Consider the following 20,172-nt stretch of genomic DNA (forward strand, 5'->3'; position numbering starts at 1 on the left):
TACTATGTCTTCTCTGAGAAAGAGTGATACAGCAAGAAGCACTCACTATAGCAGTGGCCACGAGCTTGGGTCCATGGGACTAGTAAGAGGGCTTTTTGTCCATTTACTACCCAAGCCACTTCAAATAATGTTTTTATAAATGCCCCGACAAAGAAGATTCTTTGTGCCTCCTCATTTTAAAAAAATATATTTTATTTCAGAGAGTAAGAGGAGGGAGAGAGAGAAACATTGATCGGCTGCCTACTGGGGATCTAGCCTGAAACTCAGGCATGTGCCCTTGACTGGAATCGAACCTGGGACCCTTCAGTCCACAGGCTGATGCTCTATCCACCAGCCAGGGCTGTACCTCCTCATTTTATAAATACAGGGTCTCCTTTACTGGATCCTCATCAAAACCTAATCCTTTCTGTATCTGATCTCCCTCAACAATGGGGCAATCCAGTCTCATGCCTTCAAATGCCACCTACCTATTGGTGATTCCTAAATTATGCACCCACAGCCTAGCTTCTCCATATGCATTTCGACTCATTTATGCAGCTGTCTACTCAATACCTCAACGTCTTGGGCATCCAACTAGCACATCCCTTCAAAATGCAGGGTTTTCCCCAAACGCTACAAATCAGCAAACATTACAAATCAAACACTGCAGACCAAGGCTTGGCTTATTGTCTTGTTGACCTGGGGTTGGCATATGCTATTCTGTAAAGAGCCAGATAATGAATGTTTTCAGCTCTGCGTCCATACAGTATAATCTGCAGTTGTGCAAAAATAACCGTAGGCAATGCGGAAAGCCAGTGGACAGATTCTGTGCCAATAAACTTTACTTGGGCCCACAGATCATGGTTTATTGATCCCTGATCGAGACTTTTAAAACAGTGATGGAGCCAAAACCGGTTTGGCTCAGTGGTAGAGCGTCAGTCTGCAGACTGAAGGGTCCCAGGTTCGATTCCGGACAGGGACATGTACATTGGTTGCAGGCACGTCCCCGGTAGGGGCTGTGCAAGAGGCAGCTGGTCAATGTTTCTCTCTCATCGACGTTTCTAGCTCTCTATCTCTCTCCCTTCCTCTCTGTAAAAAATCAATAAAATATATTTTAAAAAATAAAATAAAAATAATATAAAACAGTGATGGAGAAATGTTAAAAATTCAGATTCAATTTTATCATGTGTCTGTCATCAACATGTTGTGAATAGCACAGACAATTGAGTGCAAAAAATCCTGATATTCGAAAACTATCTTTCAGTTTGGCAAAGAAATTGCTCATGTCACAGACAAATGATGGAAGGCCTGACCTACAGCTTTGCCGTTTCCCTTTTTTCTTACTTCTTCGCAAAGGGAAATAGCCACTTAAACTCGTGTGAAAAACTACACTCATTCATGGATTGAAATAATAGGCTGGCTACACTCCGGATACAAGAGCCCAGAGCAAAAGTCAACAAAAGCATTCTGTGGGAATCCAATGGCTATAAGGAATTTACAATAAAGAATGTTTTATCACTTGGAGTTATTTGTAAATTGTGTTGACACATTATTTATGTGAGATAAACACTTAACCTGAACACCACTTCCTTATGTACTGCAAACTATTTTGTTAAGGCCTGGACGAGGGAACACTGAATTTTACAACCTTCGAGAACAAACAATGTGCCATAAGCAACAGTTGTGCTCCCCTCTCTCGGCCCCCATTCATCCTGGCCCTCTCCACATGGCAGGTGAGGGAAGGTCCCCAAGGAGCACAGCCCACGTTCCCAAGGGAGTCCCTTGTCTAGAAGCCACGAGATCTGCAGGTCCCTGAATCCCCTTTGCAAACGGAACCTCAAAGCTTCCGTTGGAGCCTTAGCTGGTTTGGCCCAATGGATAGAGTCTTAGCCTGCGGACTCAAGGGACTCAAAAAAAAAAAAAAAAAAAAAGCTTCCATTGGAGACACACACCCTTAAGTCCCTACCTTAAGTCCCTACCTACCCTCAGGGGAGGTAAATCCTATTTTCAAAACCAAATTTGGGTTCATGGTCAAACAATGGTTGTTACACATGGAAACTGAGAACGCTGCAGGAAATTTAGAACTTGGGCTCCCGTGACCAAGGAGTTCTGCCCCCGTGACCAAGAGTTCATTAATGAAAAGGTTTGAAGACATGGACCGATAAAATTCATGCAGATCAATTACTTAGAGGTTATTTGGACTGAAAAAATAATAAAAATAATTTCAAATGTGTTTCTAGAATCCAAGATGGCTGCTCGGGTAGGCAACTAGCCGCAGCCGCACACAACAATTTTAATAAAATACAACTAAAATATAAAATGGACATTACCCAGAACTACAGGAAAGTCGACTGACTGGAAATCCTACAACAAGAAGCAAGGAGAAAACTAGAAGGAAGCACGGAGGAGCGGTAAAAGCCCAAGGTACGGAGACACGCGGCGCACGCGGAGAGGACGGAGCCGGAGAGGAGGGAGGCCGAGTGCCTGGCGGGCGTTCCCTAGCGGAAAGGAGATAAAACTCCGACTGTGCTGGGCCCCTGACTGCTCTGAACCCCCGTTCTGGGCCAGACCCCGGGGACTCAGGCTCAGCCATAGGGAGCTGGGCTGTAAGTCGGAACCCCGGGGAAGCGGAGAAAGGAGGTCCCGGAGGCGCGCACACTGCCCCCAGAGAAGGGACGGTCGGCTGTGCCGCGGGATTGCCCTGACGGGAAGGAGACTGGGGCTCCAGACTGCTGTGAACGCCACCTCCAACTCCACTTCCAACTGAACTGAACCCCAACACCGGGTTCATTGGGGGAGAGCATAGACTGTTTGGCAGCAGGCGAAAATCGAGGGCACCTTTCTCTCAGAGGCGCCGGCAGCGAGCACTGAAGGACCCGCATAGGGCGGGGCTGACGGAAGCCAAAGCTGCAGGCTCCACCCTGAAACCCCGTCCCATCTGTAACTGCGAAATGCGACAACAAAATAGATCACAAACGAAAGCAATGGAGGACAAAAAGCGTCTGGATATAGAGTTCAAATCTACGCTTATAAGGTTTTTCAAGAATTTCCTAGAAAAGATGGATAAGGCCTATGAGGATATGAAAAGAGACCATCAAGAAATGATAAGGGAACAACAAGAAATAAAGAATACATTGTCTGAAATAAAAAATATTCTACAGAGTCCTAAAAACAGAAGGGAAGATCGCAAGAATCAAGTCAAAGATTTGGAACATAAAGAGCCAGAAGACACTCCTCCACAGAAGCTAGAAGGCAAGAGAATCCAGAAAATTGAAGATAATGTAAGAAACCTCTGGGACAACTTCAAGCGAACCAACATCAGAATTATGGGGGTTCCAGAAGATGAGAGAGAGCAAGATATCGAAAACATACTGAAAGAAATAGTGACAGAAAACTTCCCCCACCTGGTGAAAGAATTTGACTTACAAGTCCAGGAAGTGCACAGAACTCCAAACAAAAGGAATCCAAAGAGGACCACACCGAGACACATCATTATTAAAATTCCAAGAGCAAAAGATAAAGAGAGAATATTAAAAGAAGCAAGAGCAAAGAAGGTAGTAACTTATAAAGGAGCACCTATACGATTGTCAGCTGACTTCTCAACAGAAACCATGCAGGCCAGAAGGGAATGGCAAGAAATATACAAGGTGATGAATAGCAAGAACCTACAGCCAAAAATAAGCTACCCAGCGAAGCTATCACTCAGAATCGAAGGCCAGATAAAGAGCTTCACTAATAAAAAAAAGCTAAAGGAGTTCATCACCACCAAACCAGAATTATATGAATTGCTGAAGGGGGTTCTTTCAGAAGAGAAAGTAAACAAAGATAAAAATTATGAACAACAAATACGTAATTATCAACAAGTGAATCTAAAAACCAAGGAAATTAAAAAAATCTGATGAACAATATTAACTGTTGAATATAATAGAATCAGAGGTATGGAAGGGGAGTGAACTGACGATTCTTGGGGAAAAGGGGAGAGGGGGGCGTGGGAAGAGACTGAACATAAACTGTGCACCTATGGATGAGGACAATGGGGAGAGGGGAAAGGGCAGAGGGTGGGGTGGGAACCTGGTGGAGGAGAGCAATGGTGGGGGGGGGGGGAAGGAACATTTGTAATAATATGAAAAATAAAAACTTATTTAAAAAAAAAAAAAAAATTTCAAATGTGTTTCTATTGCTCCTGAGAAAGACAATGTGTGGCCAAGACAAGAATGGGGCTAGTCTGAGAGGGTGGCTATGTTAAGTCTGTTTTAGGGAAATGCTGCCTAGTTCCAGGACCATTCAGGGCCTTGCTTGAGGAGACGGTGGATGGGGGTTTGGAGTCAAACAGTCAACTGTAGCCCTGGAGTTGGGAAGAACTGGACATGCTTCCAGAGCCTCTGTGATGTCCTCGAGTTTCATGTTGGTTGGGGCCTTGTCTACATTCCTACCGTTTTTATTAGGCTGTGCGCCCTCAAAGGCCGTGGCTGCGTTTCCTCCTCCATCCCAGATGACTGACATGCTGCAGGCATGTTGTCAGAGTGAGCAGGGCACAGGGAAGATGGGGATCCCCCGTAATTATTGGGCGGTTACTTCGCACCCCCAGCCTCTGAGCTGGGAGGGAAGGCGCCGGGCCCTGCTCGCCCTTGCAGAGAGGAAAACGCAGCTTTTGTGTTAGCTCTCCACCACCAGACCTGGCTGCAGACCCCGGCTCTGCTCCACATGACCTTGAGCAAGCCCTCTAGCCAGATGCCTCCTGGGTCCCCCCACCGTTCCCCATCCTCACCTGCACCCCTCGTGCGAAACAGCCACCCCCTCAGGGGTAATGTCTGGAGCAGCCTCCCCTTGGCTGTGTCCACTTTTCCTGTGTCCACTTTCACCCCCTCCATGGGTAGTGGCCCCACAACAACCGAATGCGTTTTGACACAGCAAATCTCATCACTTCATTGCATCGCGTCCTCATGTTCTCAGAGGCCTCTGAGCCTTCGCTTGTGCTCTTCCTCCTCTCTCCCTGCTGACTGATCTTCAGACCTAAGGCAGTGCCTCTGGAAATTCGCCTCTGACTCCTCAGCCCAAGACACAGCAGCTCGTACTTCTTTTTCATGACACTGTCTCAAATGCATTTTATAAACTATTTTTAAAATTACTCGTTTTGTGCCCGTAGTCCTTGGCTGGACCGGACACTTCGAGAAGCCAGGGACATGTGTGCCTGCCCCTGCAGGATCCCCAGCACCTAGCACACAGTAGGTGCTCACACAGTAGGTGCTCAGGCAATGCTTTGAATGAATAGCCGGAGAAGCTTTCATCTCTGAAACAGTTTCCTCAGTTACAAAGGGCAATGATGCCCACTTCACAGGATTGCCGTAAAGACTGAATCAGAAAAACCATGGTAAAGCCCTACCATGGTGTCTTGTAGATGGTAGACAATAAATGTTTGTTGAATGACTATAAGCACTCCAGCATATAAAATGGCACCTCTTGAAATGGGCCTAGTGTGAAGATGAGGCTGGTAATTAGAAACCTGTGAAGATTTCTTTATTAGGTGATTAATGCAGCACAGACCTTGGGTGTTGAGGCTAAGGTATTATTAAGACAGTGCTGTTGATTGGCACTTGTTGGGCATGGGCAGTGCCTCGTGCCAGCTGAGGACATGCAGTGCTGTTGTCCTAGTCCTGTGGTCAGAAAACTGTGGCTCGAGAGCCACATGCGGCTCTTTGGCCCCTTGAGTGAGGCTCTTTCACAAAATACCATGGCCTGGGCAAATCTATTTTGAAGTGGCATTAGAAGTTTAAGTTTAAAAACATTGGCTCTCAAAAGAAATTTCAATTGTTGTACTGTTGATATTTGGCTCTGTTGACTAATGAGTTTGCCGACCACTGTCCTAGGGGATGGGTTCACCAGGAACTGGGGAGATGGGCAAAAGAGGGAATCTCTATGGTTGGGAAGTGCCAGGGGGAGTCCTGGTGTATAAATAAAGGCACAATGAAGCTTCTAGGCTTGTGACTTCAAAACTCAGTCCAGGACTCTAACAATTTACCTCTTGCTCTTTTTTAAGAAGTTCATAGATGGTGAGTTCAATCAAAGCAAGGGACAGAAAGACATGGGATATGGGACGCAGTTGATCCAACATGGAAACTGGGCAACTGGAATTGCTGGGGAGCCAGATGGGAGATTGGAAAACCCAGGAAGACAGTGGAGCAGCTGGCAGGAAGCGCCACTGGTCAGGTGGAGGATTCTGGGAGAGATGGCACCTGGGGAGACGATACAGCTGGTAGACTATCTGATGGGAAGACTGTATTAAGATAGGAGAAGCTCAGCCAGTATGGATCAGTGGTTAAACATCAATCCATGAACCAGGAGGTCACTGGTTTGATTCCAGGTTAGGGCACATGCCTGGGTTGTGGGCTCGCTCAATCCTTTGTGGATCATACAGGAGGCAGTCAATCATATTTCTGTCTCTCTATCCCTCTCCCTTCCTCTCTCCAAAATCAATAAAACCTTAAAAAAAAAAAAAGAGTTGAGGAGAGATATTTAGAAAATGAAATGAAGGGGAAATGAGATAGTTGTAAATGCCAAGGTGAGATGGAAGTAAGGGAGGAGGAGGAGTTGTGAAAGAAAGAATATATACTCCTAGCACATTATGTGGCTCAGCTGTGAGCACTTTGGCAAAGTTACTATGTAAACACTGATCCCAGGCTTACCCAAAAAATGGTGCCATTACTACCTGGAGGCTGGGGAAGGAGGATTATGTATTTAGTGGTGAGAGTGGGCACAAAGGGAAGAGGCCACTTGAAGGAATCTAAGTCCTCATTTTTAAAAATAAGCTAAATAAATAAAGCCATTCAAGCTTTTTTTTTTTTTTTTAAGAAACATGGAGGTACAAATCCAGAACATCAATGGAAAGAATGAAGGGTACAACAGGGCTGGGAAGAAAGGGAGTTCGGGCTACTATTGGCCATTCTAAGCCTATAGGAAGTACTATTTAAATGTCTTAATCTATGACCATGTATTTGTTTGGTAATACAAATAGCAATAAATTGAAAGTAAAAGAGGATGAGAAATGGCAAACAGTGTTTGAGTAATTTATTTTTCTATTTCTATATTTCTCAAATATTTTTGAGTGGCCCACCTTGCTCTTTCATAAGAAAGGAAAAAACAAAATCGGCTTCTGAAACCTAAAGAACGCCAGGCTTGAACAGAAAGAGAAATTGAACAGCCTGGCTGGGAGAGAATGTGTAGAAGTGGAAAGGTTTCCATGGTGATGGAGGGTTCTGCTTGGTCCAGAGGAGCCCCTCCCTTCCTCTACATCCCTGCCCACCAGCCCCCCATCCCTGAAGCACTTTAGCATCCAGGTCCCCCAACAATAGGGCCCTGGGGACTCTGCACCTCCTCCTTGCTGGGTCCCAAAGCTAAGACAATGGGTCTCCACAGAGCCACAGTGCCCGGGTGCCTGTGTAACTCCCCTTGACAGCGCCCAGCTCGGGGCAGGGGCAATGAGGTGCTAAAAATACTTGATGAAGATGCAGAGGGAAGGCAGGAAGCCTGCCAGGTGCCGCCTGCGAGATGTTGAGTCTCGCAGACCCGCTCTGAGTCCTCATTCCACACCTACGAGCTGCTGGCCGGCTGCAGGAACCCAGGCAAGGCACCTCCCTCTCTGTTTACTCGTCTGCAAAGAGGAGGTTAAGAGCCTCCATCACCGGGTTGTTGTGAAGATTCACTGAGATAACAGGGAGCCTGGCACACACCGCATGCCCCATACACAGCAACAACTTCAGTGACCTGCACTCGTTTGTGGCGTGAATACGGAAAGGTCCCCACCACCGGTCAGTCTTGGCACGCACGCATGCCACGGACACACTCCACACTGGCATATGTTTTTAACTCGTTTTGTCTTGAACGGATATTTCTTTTCTTTTTTGTTTCAACATGGTTAAAAGCAGTTCCTGGGACTAGAAGACTTACAATAACTACAAAGAGGCAAACCAACCAACCAAAACATCGCAAGTCCTGTTCCCAGGGCTGAGTGTGTTTAGCCAAAACAATGCTGCCAAGTAATGGTGGAAGCGCCAGCTCACCAGCCAGGCAGCAGCCTGGCACTGGTTCTTACCTCCGTTTAAAAAATAAGCTCTGTGCCCAGCCAGCGTGGCTCAGTGATTGAGCGTCAACTTATAAACCATGGTTCCTAGGTCATGGTTCAGTTCCCGGTCAGGGCACGGGCCCAGGTTGTGGGCTCAGCCCCCAGTGGGGAATGCAGGAGGCAGCTGATCAATGATTCTCTTTCATCATTGATGTTTGTTTTTATCTCTTTCTCCTCTCTCTTCCTCTCTCAAATCAATGAAAATATATATTTTTTAAAAGAGCCGGGACCGGTTTGGCTCAATGATAGAGCGTCGGCTTGGGGACTGAAGGGTCCCAGGTTCGATTCCGGTCAAGGGCATGTACCTTGGTTGCGGGCACATCCCCAGTAGGGGGTGTGCAGGAGGCAGCTGATCGATGACTCTCTCTCATCGATGTTTCTAGCTCTCTATCTCTCTCCCTTCCTCTCTGTACAAAATCAATAAAATATATTTTAAAAAAAGAAAAAGAAAAAAAGAAAATATATATTTTTTAAAAGAAACACATAATCTCTATTTCTATGTGCTGACTTAAAAAAAAAAAAAAAAAAGCTTTGTGACAGTCCTTGTTTGTGTGACCATCAAAAAAAATGTAGTCCGCCCTCCCTGGTTTGGTTCAGTGAATAAAGCATCAGCCTGCGGACTGAAAGGTCCTGGGTTCGATTCCAGTCAAGGGCATATGCCCAGGTGGCAGGTTTGATTCCCAGTTGGGGGCATGCAGGAGGTAGCTGATCAACGATTCTCTCTCATCCTTGATGTTTCTATCTCTCCCTTTCCCTTCCTCTCTGAAATCAATAAAAATATTTTATTTTTTAAAAAAGGATATAGTCCATTCCAACAGTGTCACAAAAAGAAATTTCTTCCTTTTCCCTTGCCTGGGGTCTCTCAGCCAGTTGAGGAAACTCGCTCTCGGAACCACCCCCCACCCCCCACCCCCCCCCCCACACACACACACAAAAAAAACAAGTTTGGGAAGGCAAATTCAAATTGTTTGGAATATAATAACTGTTTGATTATTATTATTAGGTATGTTTAGCCCCAAGAATATTTAGAGTTAAGTACAGAACTGATAAACTATTTCAAATCCATAGAATAATATTTTTGTGTTAAAGAATAATGTGTGTGCAGTTAGTGTTCTAAGAACATGGTGTCTCATTCTACAGAATGGCTACTCCATCCCCTAGAATTGGAACCAGGTAATTTTGAGGCTTAGGCAACACCCCAGTTGGAAAATGGCTTTGAAGAAATAAGCATACATTGTTAGGTGCCACAGCTCATTTTCAGAATACCCTGGGTGGACATAAAAGTAAAAAATATAAATAAATAAAAATAAGAGGGCATGAGGTGCTACTGGGTTGGAATTTGCTAAAGAGATTAATTCCCGAATCAATATCCAGAACAAACGAGTTTGGGTGCTTCCACTGATGCATTAACCTCAGCCTCTTGCATTTCTTCAAAATATACATCTTGGAGAAGGTGGGGTACACGTCCCTAAAGCCCAACAGACAGAGTTAATGGAAAAACGCAAGTCTCCAGACAAAGAGCTGAAGGCACCTTTTTATTTTAATTCAGTCTTCCCTTTTGGCACCAGTGGGCACAGCACTGACCTTCCTTTGTCCTGATTTTGGAAAGGGGAAAGATTTCTTGAGATCCTATATCATCGGGGATTCAGCCTCTGAGATCTTGGGCAGTGGAAGCTGCAGAGCTGAGTGGCAGATTTCCTGGACAACTGCATTCCAGGTGCTCCCGCCTGACCAGGTTTGGGTATTTGCCCTAAGTTTGCCCAAATATATGAGTTTGCTCCCTACAATGTCTACTTTCTCTCTCTCAACAGAAAAGACATGTGCCACAACTTGCATGAGGCCACAGAGGGCCACACGGTCCAGCACTCTTCCCATAGTCCTAAGGGCTTGAGAGGCAGGCTCCTCCACGTGAGTACCAAATAGCCACTGGCTGATGAATGGCCCTGCAGTACACGAAGCGCCGCCCCATCCACCTCTGTGTCCAGGCTAGCACTGCAGAGAAAGACACAGACACAGGAACACAACAGGAGGGCACAGCAGCAAAACAGATCAGCAAGAACCAGAGGCCAGAAAGGGAAACACAGCCAAACAAGTTAGTCAGCATATCTGTCGGGTGGCTAAGGGAAGGGTTCTTAGGAAAGGCAGTTGCAAGTTTGATGATGTAGTTCCGGTAGGGACTAACTTCCTCTTTTGGACGTATTCATCCACCCCACTGTGACCATCCCTGTAACCGTCGTCACGCTGTCACCTCTATCATCAGCACAAATCAAACTAAGGAACTGACATGTGCACTGGGCTATTGATCACACTCAGCATGACCAGCCCTGTACCTATCCTCACAGCACCACAAGCACCACAACCCTGGAATAAGTGCCAATGCACACATCATGCTGTGTACTCTATAATAATCAATAAAAACCTACAAAGAACTTATGTACATGTATGCATTACCAATCCATGCACACAGACAATAGTGGGTGATGGGAATCAGTGGGGGGATGAGGGGGGAGAGGACATCTGTAATACTCTCAACAATAAAGATAAAATTTTTAAAAATCAATAAAAACTTAGATCCAGCCCAGCCCTCTATTGTTGTCATTATTATGTTCATAATTATCATTAACTACAATGAATCAAATGCTTACCATGCACAGGCACTGCATAAGGATTAAGCCTTACAAAACCCTGTGAGGTATTAACGCCCTCATGTGACTGATAGGAAGACAGATTTAGAGAGGTTAAGTGTTGTGCCTAAGATCACACAGCTAAGGTGTGGTGAAGCAGGATTTGAACCCAGATAGTCCAGCTTTGCGGCGATGCCTCTGTGTGGTGTGTGTTGCCTCTCACTGCTTTCCCCAGTGGTTTTCAAATTGGGGTCCTTGCACTGAGAGCAGGGAGAAAATCTTAGAAGGGCTGTTCATTTTTGCTTATCATTTCATCCTTTGGTTTCTACTTTATGTTTTATAGTAAATTTCATTTACCACCATAAACAGAGTGTATATTCAATTTAAAAACAAATAGTTCGTATTATGAGTACACACTTCATTCTTGATGGAAAGAAATGTGCAGTCAAAAAATCTTGGAGACCACCCATCTGGACCAAACTAACATGGTTAACCACCCAGCTGGGCAAATGGAAAATTAAATTGACCGGATCTGAGCTTACCTCTGGGAAAATACATTTCGTGTATATAATTCTGAATCTTGATAATAACTGTGTTCTAAAGAATAAAATTATTGATTTCAAGCCATGACTAAAAATTATAACAATGTTCTTCATAAAGCCCCACTTTAATTTTATCTAACAATTGCAAAGCGACCTCGGTTAGAAACATAAGCATAGATTAGCTGTCTCATACATGTTTTTATGAAAGAAATAGAGTTCCATTCCTTCCTGAGTCCTCTGTGAAATGTCTCAAATTTTTCTTCATTTACAAAGTACATACTAGTGTACCTACTTTGAAAGGTAATGCTTACCTCTTCCAGATAATAATGCAATACTTAGGTGTGACATGACACGATGCCTAAGATATGCTTCAAAAGAATCTGCAGTCAGGGAGTGGATTGGGGATCAGACACTGTGCAGGGAGAGGCTCAAAGTTAGAACTCTATTTGTCTTTCTGCCAACTTCTGTCCATGCTCTAGTTCCATCATAGTTAAATGTAATAAATAAATAAATAAATAAATAAATAAATAAATAAATAAGTGTCACGACTTGATTTTTTTCTACTGAGCATTGTCAGAACTGACATATCACCTGAGAAAGGAAAAGACGGATCCCATGTGGATTCACAGAAATCACTGTGTCCCCTTTCACCCATGAAATCACGACGTTGTCCAGTAAATGTGCATCCATTTGTTTGCTATTGTACTGGAACCAACCTCACATGAGAAATACAATGAAGAGGGGGAATACACTGGATCTTATTTTTTAAATCATTGCACATATACAGTGCAGGGGAAAACTCAGAAAAGAAACCTCATGAATCATCGAAATAAGTGTCCTTAGAGAACACCTTTGAGCAGATGTTACTGGTGTGCGTAACACTCATAAAACTTTTCACACCCAGGTGGCTCTCCCGGGTAAGACCGTGGACTTAGTGTCTTGTTGAAATCTTAGTGTCCTCGGTCAGAGGGCCCTGATGGAGTTTGAAGGACCCCAGACAGACAACATCAGGGAAACAGTGGGAAGCAGACCAGAGCTCCCATGGGGACAAGAAGAACCAACATAGGGTGAGTGCTCTGCCATTGGAGTGAAACCACGGGACAGCCCACCCACATAGTCATCCAATAATGCAGAGAAGGCAGAAAGGGGCCGTGTTCGCCATGGCCCACAGCTACTGAAACACCAGGAAATCTCTCCCGAAGGAAACATCCACCTGTGGGCCATACTGTCGCTCCAAGAAACCAGAGCCGCCCCTGCCAAGTGGCCTCCGGCAAGAGTCCTCCCGGAGTTCAGCCTCCCAGCGCTCTTCCATTCTTTGTGTTCTGACTAAGAGTTGCCACATGGGGAGCTTGATTCCAATTACACCCCGAGATAGTATCAGAATGATAGGTAAAAATAGGCTGGCTTTCTGGCAGGGCCAGAGCACACGGCGCCCCAGGGAGAACAGGGCTGATTGGAATCTCTGGCCTCCGTGACATCTTCTCGGAGAGCAGCTGAGGGCACGGGAAGGAGCCCTGTCAGCAGGTGGTGCTACCAAGAAAACACCGGGGAAGGGGGGAGAGGGAGGGGATGCACAGCAGTGCTCATTGCGACATGGCTTTCCTGGGAAGGGGGAGCACGGGCTCACGCCTCCCTGACATCTGGGAGGTCTAGATGAGCCAGGCTGACATGGGAAAGCTGAAGTTGTTGGGTCTGAGTGGTGGGCTGTGAGGTGGCAGAGCCCTGGAATCACAAAAACCTCAGATGGGAGAGGTTTCAAAGGTCCCTAGTGCCCTGGTGGAGGAGCCAAGGCACGGCTTGGGGGTGGCTTTAGGCACTTTATAACCTTCATCAGCAAGCATCCCGGTCACTCCAAGTGAACACACAATCTAAAGGGAAAACAAGGTTTTTTCTGCAAATGCTGCTTCAAGGAAAAACGCTAGTCTCCCCTGATGAAGAGAGCAGCATCTCAAAACCGCAGGAGAAAGCTCGCGCCAGCTGTGAAGGGCACCGCCTGAAAAACCTTCCCTATCTGTTTGGTGCTAGAGACCGTGCTCCTGAAAATATTCTCATTCTCCTGAAGCCAGTGATGAATTTCTTGAATCTGCATAAAGAAGGTGATCCTCACTATGATAAAACTTCTACTCAAAACCATGTTTCCACAACATTCTTTCCAATGGCCAATGATTGGAAATTGTGGAAGAATAATGATGGGTGAGGCAATTCCCTCCATTTGATCATGTTCAGCCATTAAAAATATTTCTGTATCAAGAATGAAGCAGCCCTAACCGGTTTGGCTCAGTGGATAGAGCTTCGGCCTGCGGACTCAAGGGTCCCAGGTCCGATTCCTGTCCAGGGCATGTACCTTGGTTGTGGGCACATCCCTAGTGGGGAGTGTGCAGGAGGCAGCTGATCGAAGATTCTCTCTCATCGATGTTTCTAACTCTCCCTCTCCCTTCCTCTCTGTAAATAATCAATAAAATTTATTTTTTTTAAATGAAACAATACAAAAAGATGTTTCTAATACTAAAAATGTTAAGAAATTAGGACACTGAATTCCATATTCATGATATTCAATTCATATCTTTTAAGAAGGTCTAGTCTTAAAATTACTGGAAATGATCCTATTTATCAGAGGCATCCAGAATTGTCCAATTTATAGAGATAAAAATTATAATAGTGGCCATCAGAGGCTGGGGATAAGAGTAATGGAGAGTTATTGGTTAGTGGTGCAGTTTGTTTTTTTTCATTTTGGGATGAAAAAGTTCTGGAGATGGATGGTGGCAATGGTGCATAACAATGTGATGTACTTAATGCCATTGAACTGTGTGTAGTTAGTAACAGTTAAAATGGTAAGTTTTGTGTTATACATTTTACTGCAATAATAATACACAAAATTATGGCTAGAAGGAGGTAAACTGAAATTTAAGGGAAGCTGTATATGGGTGGAAGAACTTGGTGTGACTTTTTTCTTCTACTTTTTTGTATTCTCTAAAATGCATACAATGAATATAAGTTAGTCCATCATGGAAAAATCCAATAAACCATATTTTAAAACATTAAATACAAATTTAAACATGTGATTGAATAAAAAGCATGTTCAATGTCTTTCTGAAGATTTTTAGGGTAATGATGATACACTTAGGTTCAGACTTTATCTTGCCTGACATCTCTGCCCATTTTATAGAGGGGGAAACTGAGGCTCAGAGGGGTGCAGTGGCCACTCGGGATCACAGAAAGCATCGATGATGGTGACCACTGCAGCCTCGGCCCTTTGTGCTGAGCGTGGCCAACACTAATCGCCAAGAGCAGACTTTCAGTTTGCCCTCAGACCATTTCTCCGAGGCGGAGAGAAAGAACCCTTTCATTAATTAGCATCCAACGAGCCTCTACCTTCCTTAACTTTTCATAAGAAAGAAGCCATTCGTTTTTGTTTTGTTTTTAACTCTTGGGTTTAATCCAAACAGACAATTTCTCGATGGGTTTTGTAACCAGCCAGCACATTGCAGCAAACATTCTCCTCTCTTCGCTTCTCAGAATTGGGACCCTGGGGCCTTGAAACTCTGAATCATTGAGGGCTCAGTTGTGCTCAGGAGGTGGAACAGCCTCGGGTAGAAAATTTAGACTCATCTAGGTTGGAATGACTTTTTATAGGAGAGCTATTAGCGATTTAATATCATCATTTTGCTCATTTTCACCCATGAGAATATAGAGTTACCCGCAGCACCTGCTACTCCCACATCCTGGCTGATTTCCACTTTAAATGAGTCCTTGTATCCAAGACTTTGAGTGCTTCAATGATGAAGATGGTTGTCACGCCCGCTGATGTTGTAGCATCACTTTGCCTCGTCTCCTGTCACTCCAATTCCCAGCTGTCTTTCATTTGCCCTGATTGCCAGCCACGTGACCTTTGCACTCCTGGAAATGAAAAACCAGGCGGTTCATGTGAAGCACAGAGCTACTGGTGAGTTCTTTGCTAAATCCACTGAAATAAAGGAAATTAATGCTGGTATCCAACACCTAGTAATTAAGGAGCAACGCCTCATTAGTAATAGAATGTGGAGCAATGAGAGATCTCTGCAGGGCCCTGAGAACCAGCTTGGTCGGTGGAGGAGACAAATAGATACCATGAGTCAGTCCAGGGTAGTCCACACTGAAAGCCATCGATCCAGGGGACATTCCGTAAATCCACACAGACCTGTGCTCTGAGTTCCCAAGTTCTGTGGAGGCCTTGGCAATAAAACGGGGTGCCCCGGGCATAAGCAGCTATACAGGAGTCATAGCGAAATGCCTGAGCCAGCAGAGGGAACGGGCTTTATCTCCAATGTCCACTCAGATGGGCAGCGGCTGCACAGAATGCTGTCTTGAGGAGGAGCTGAGGACACAATCCCACCAAGCAGGAAAAGCGGTGTCTGTGCGAAAGTGTGGGCACAAGGGGGATGACCGTAACCGTGCCAGGCTTTTGCCATCCCTTACCCAAACCGTCATGAAAATTATTTTTTCCAAAAGGGGAAGGCTGCGTAGGTAACCTCAGTCTAAGGCAGTGGTCGGCAAACTCATTAGTCAACAGAGCCACAAATATCAACAGTTACAACGACTGAAATTTCTTTTGAGAGCCATTTTTTTTAAACTTAAACTATATTGTTATTAGCTTAATTAGGGTCCTCCCAAGCTGGCCTTTGCTAAAATCTCAAGGGGCCAAGAGCCGCATGTGGCTCGCGAGCCGCAGTTTGCTCACCACTGGTCTAAGGCAACATGGAGAGGAAGATGAAGTTTATCTGGAGCAAACCAAGCTTCCCTCTGATACCCCTCCCCCACTCCCGCCCTTCCCCTTTAACCCCACCCCCACCCCTACCCATCTCCAGCACCCACCATCTTCCTCACTAGTATTTCAGCCCTTCATTCCCTGCAGGGAGCTCATGACAAACCATCTTAAGGATATACTCTATATTTTGTATTTTTCTTTAATAATGTATTTTAATTTTTCAGTTACCCTTTACATTCCATATTATTTTGTGTTCGTTTCACATTGCACAGCCACGTGGTTAGACAATCGCATGCTTTACAAAGTGTTTGCCCCATTCTTGTATCCACCAGGGACAGAAGGCATGTACATGACATGGGTATACTGCAAGAGGGCATGTACATGACGTGGTCAGGCTGACTTTGGGATAAATCATGGCTCGGTCATTTTTTTACTGAAAACCTCAGCAAGTTGCTTAACCCCTCTATGTCTCACACTGCAACCAGAGGGTCGCAACACCCACCTCACTGCTATTCTATGGCCTCCACTAGAATGGGAGTTCCACCGAGAGGGGCTGCCAGGCTGCACACTGTCAGGGTACCCCGATTACTAAAATAGCCTGGAGTTGTGCATTGCTAATGGAACATGAGGTTCTTGCCATGAGGACGGGGACTCTGTCCGCACCGTCCCTTGATCCGCCTTCAGTGCTTAGATTTGTGCCTGACTCCAATAAATAGGTGTTGGGTGAATGAATAAGACCTTTGTAAGAACTTGTGTAAATAGGTAAAGGCTTTGGAGTGAGTGCTCAACAAATGGGAGTAGTGACTATTGTTGATGCTGCTGAATAGAATAGGAAAAACCTTTCCCGTGAGCCTGGCTTTTAGAAATCCGTGGGGTTCTGCACTTGAATGCCAAGGGGCATTCTCTCCCAAGCCTCCTGCTCCTGATGGGGTGGCTTTTCTCACACCCTCCTGCCGGGATGCTGGAGACTTTGCCCTTCTGTCCTGCTCGCAGCCTTCTCCGGCCCCAGCCTGACCCCGGGGTCGCTGCAGGACACAGGGGTGCCATCGGGCTGCCAAGGGGGCAGCTGTCTCGTCTTCGTGTAAAAATCAGGACTTTCCTCTTCTCCGCCTTTTCTTGGCTCCTTCCCCTGGCACCAGGGTCCCTATTCAGTGGCCCAGCCCTACTCAAAGGCCACGGCTCCTTCTTGGAAATGGGCTGGCCCTGCAAACAAGGGGCCCAAACACCGCTGCCAACGGGGCCGTTGTGTAACAGCAGCACGGGGTTCCGGGTGACAGGAACCCAGGTTCAGAGAGGAGGGCAGGGACTCGTCTCTACGCTGGGCCGGGCCGTGTGGATGTTTAAGCAACCTCTCACTCTAAGGCAGTGTTTCCCAAAGTGTTGCACACGTACCCCCAGTGGTACGGGAAGAGTTTGGTGGGGGTATGCACTGCACCGTGCTTAGCTGTGCCTAATTCTACGTCCTCATGAGTACGAGGGGTACTCAGCATTACAAAAGTTATAGAAGGGGTACACATATGTCAAAAGTTTGGGAAACACACTGCTCTAAGGGATAGATTTGATTTAGAAAATCAGACCCTGGCTTCAGCTCCACGGTCACTGCACCCACAGGGACAATCTCCTCTCCAAGGACAATAGGTGGCTGCCGTCTTTGTAGAGAAGAACCATGTCAGGAAGGAACCCACCAGAAATAGGACCTCCCAAATGCCTGGCATTCCACTATTGGTGATTCACTCCTTTGGGCTCAGCACCACCCACTCTCTGGCCAGGCTGGAAACCACGGATTCTCCTGGGAGGGGTAACGCTTTAAGTGCCTAACACCTGGAGTGAATAACTTCATCAGACATTTGTTTTCCTCCCCATGGGAGAGATGTGTGGGTGCTTGGCCCGTGGTATCGGGTTGGGTCTTAGAGTGAAAGAGGAGGGAAGGCTTCCCAGTCAAAATGGGTTAGCGTCACCAGCTTTCCGGCTTCCTCCAAAGGCAGCTGTCTCTGTAGCTGGTGATCGTCTTAAGTTAATCAACAAAGGATTCAGATGCAACTTGAATACACAAAGGCAAACTCCATGCCCCACCTGTAAAGGACATCTGAAAATATCTGTCCACCCTACCATTCCCATGAATGGAAAGATGTATTTGTCTTGGGAGAAAGGGCTGGTCCGTGCCTGCCCCTCTACTTCTGGGAAATACAGGTCAAAGAAATCAGGTTGCCCCTCTCCTCCCTGTTCCAGTGTGGGCATTCCTCTGCCCACCCAACCCTTGGTCCCTGGGTCTTTTACTGCTCCTGTAGGAGAGAAAGAGAGGCCAGGGGCATGTGTTTGAGTGAATCCCGGTGGGGACTTTGATTCTGGGTCCCTAGGCTCTGAGAGTGAAGAGCCAGCCTCATGCTTGGTATTGATTCTTCTCTGCTTCCCAGCTTTTCAAACTCTCCTGTAGACCAGGCCCTGCTTTGGGCCTCAACAGACAGCTATGTACTGCTTTACCAGCCTCCTTTGCCCTCTGCCCTCTAGTTACATTCAGCCAATAGGATGTGCTAGGAGGAGCCTGGGAGACAGAAGGAGAGAGAAGCAGGTGATCTATTTCCCCCATTCCCTCCCTACTGGGCCAGGGTTGTGGCAGTAGCTGTGTCCCCTGAGCTATGGTCACAGTTCCCATGTGGCAGCCCCTATCCCATGGCCCCAATGTTCACATGGGGTCCAATGCTGCCCAGGGGTGGAAAAGAACTTCTCACTCTTGCAGACCCCCTCCCTCTAGCACCCCTTACTTCCCACTCAGGGTTGTTATAAGGACCAAATGGAATCCTCATAGCAGTTTCTTCACAAATTCCTGCTGAACAATGAAATGTATATGATGGCTATAACCTGACAGATTTACTGATGAATTCTGTCATTTCAAGAACAATTACTATCCGTTCCTCTTAAAACCTTCCAAAAATTACAACTGGAGGGACCACTTGCAATCTCATTTTATGAGGCTAGCATGACCCTGATACCAAATCCAGATAAGAATGCTACAGAAAAGAAAATTACATTCCAATATCTCTGATGAATTTAGATGCAAAAATCCTCAACAAAACCCTGGCTTCCAGAATTCAACAGCACGTTGAAAGAATCATACATCATCATCAAGTTTGATTTATCCTTGGGATGCAAGGACAATTCAACATATGCAAATTAATAAATGTGATATATCATATTAAAATAATGAAGAATAAAAATTGTATGATCATCAATAGATCCAGAAAAGGCAATTGACAAAATTCAACATTCTTTCATAGTAAAAACTCTCAACATATTAAGTATAAAAGGAATGTAACTCAATATAATAAAAGCAATATATGGCAAGCCCACTGGTAATAACATACTCAATGGTTAATAGCTAAAAAACTTTTCCTCTAAGATCAGGAACAAGATAAGTATGTCCACTTTTGCCACCTCTATCAACATAGTACTAGTTCTAGCCAGAGAAATCAGGCAAGAAAAAGAAATAAAAGTCATTCAATCAGAAAGAAAGAAGTAAAGTTATATCTGTTTGCATAGGGCATAATCTTACATATAGAAAACCATTAAGACTCCACCAAAAAACAGAACTAATAAACAAAATTCAGTTAAGTTGCAGGTACAATATATATATAAAAGCCTAAGCAACCAAATAACCAAATGACCGAATAACCGGTCAACCGGTTGCTATGACACACACTAACCACCAGGTGGCAGACACTCGATGCAGGAGCTCCCCTCTGGTGGTCAGTGCATTCCCACAGCCAACTTCCTACGGCTGGCCAACCTCCCCCCAGCCAGCCGGCCCAATTGGCATCGATCGCTGGCCAGGCCAAGAGACCCCACCCATGCATGTATTCGTGCACCAGGCCTCTAGTCAATTTATAAAACTCTATTGCATTCCTATACACTAACTATGAACTATCAAAAAGAGAAATTTAGAAAACAAACTTATTTTTTAATCTTATTCAACCATAAGAAAGAAGGAAATTCTGCAACAATATGGATAAACCTAGAGGACATTATGCTATGGGAAACTAACCAAACAGAGAAAAATACTGTATAACCTCTCTTATAAGTGGATTTTTTTTTTTAAGTCAAACTCAGAAACCAAAAGTAGAATGATGGTTATTAGGGGCTGGAGAGTAGAGGAGATGGGCAGAGACT

This window comes from Pipistrellus hanaki, assembly GCF_964339955.1.
Source record: "Pipistrellus hanaki genome assembly, chromosome: 9".
Taxonomy (NCBI): domain Eukaryota; kingdom Metazoa; phylum Chordata; class Mammalia; order Chiroptera; family Vespertilionidae; genus Pipistrellus; species Pipistrellus hanaki.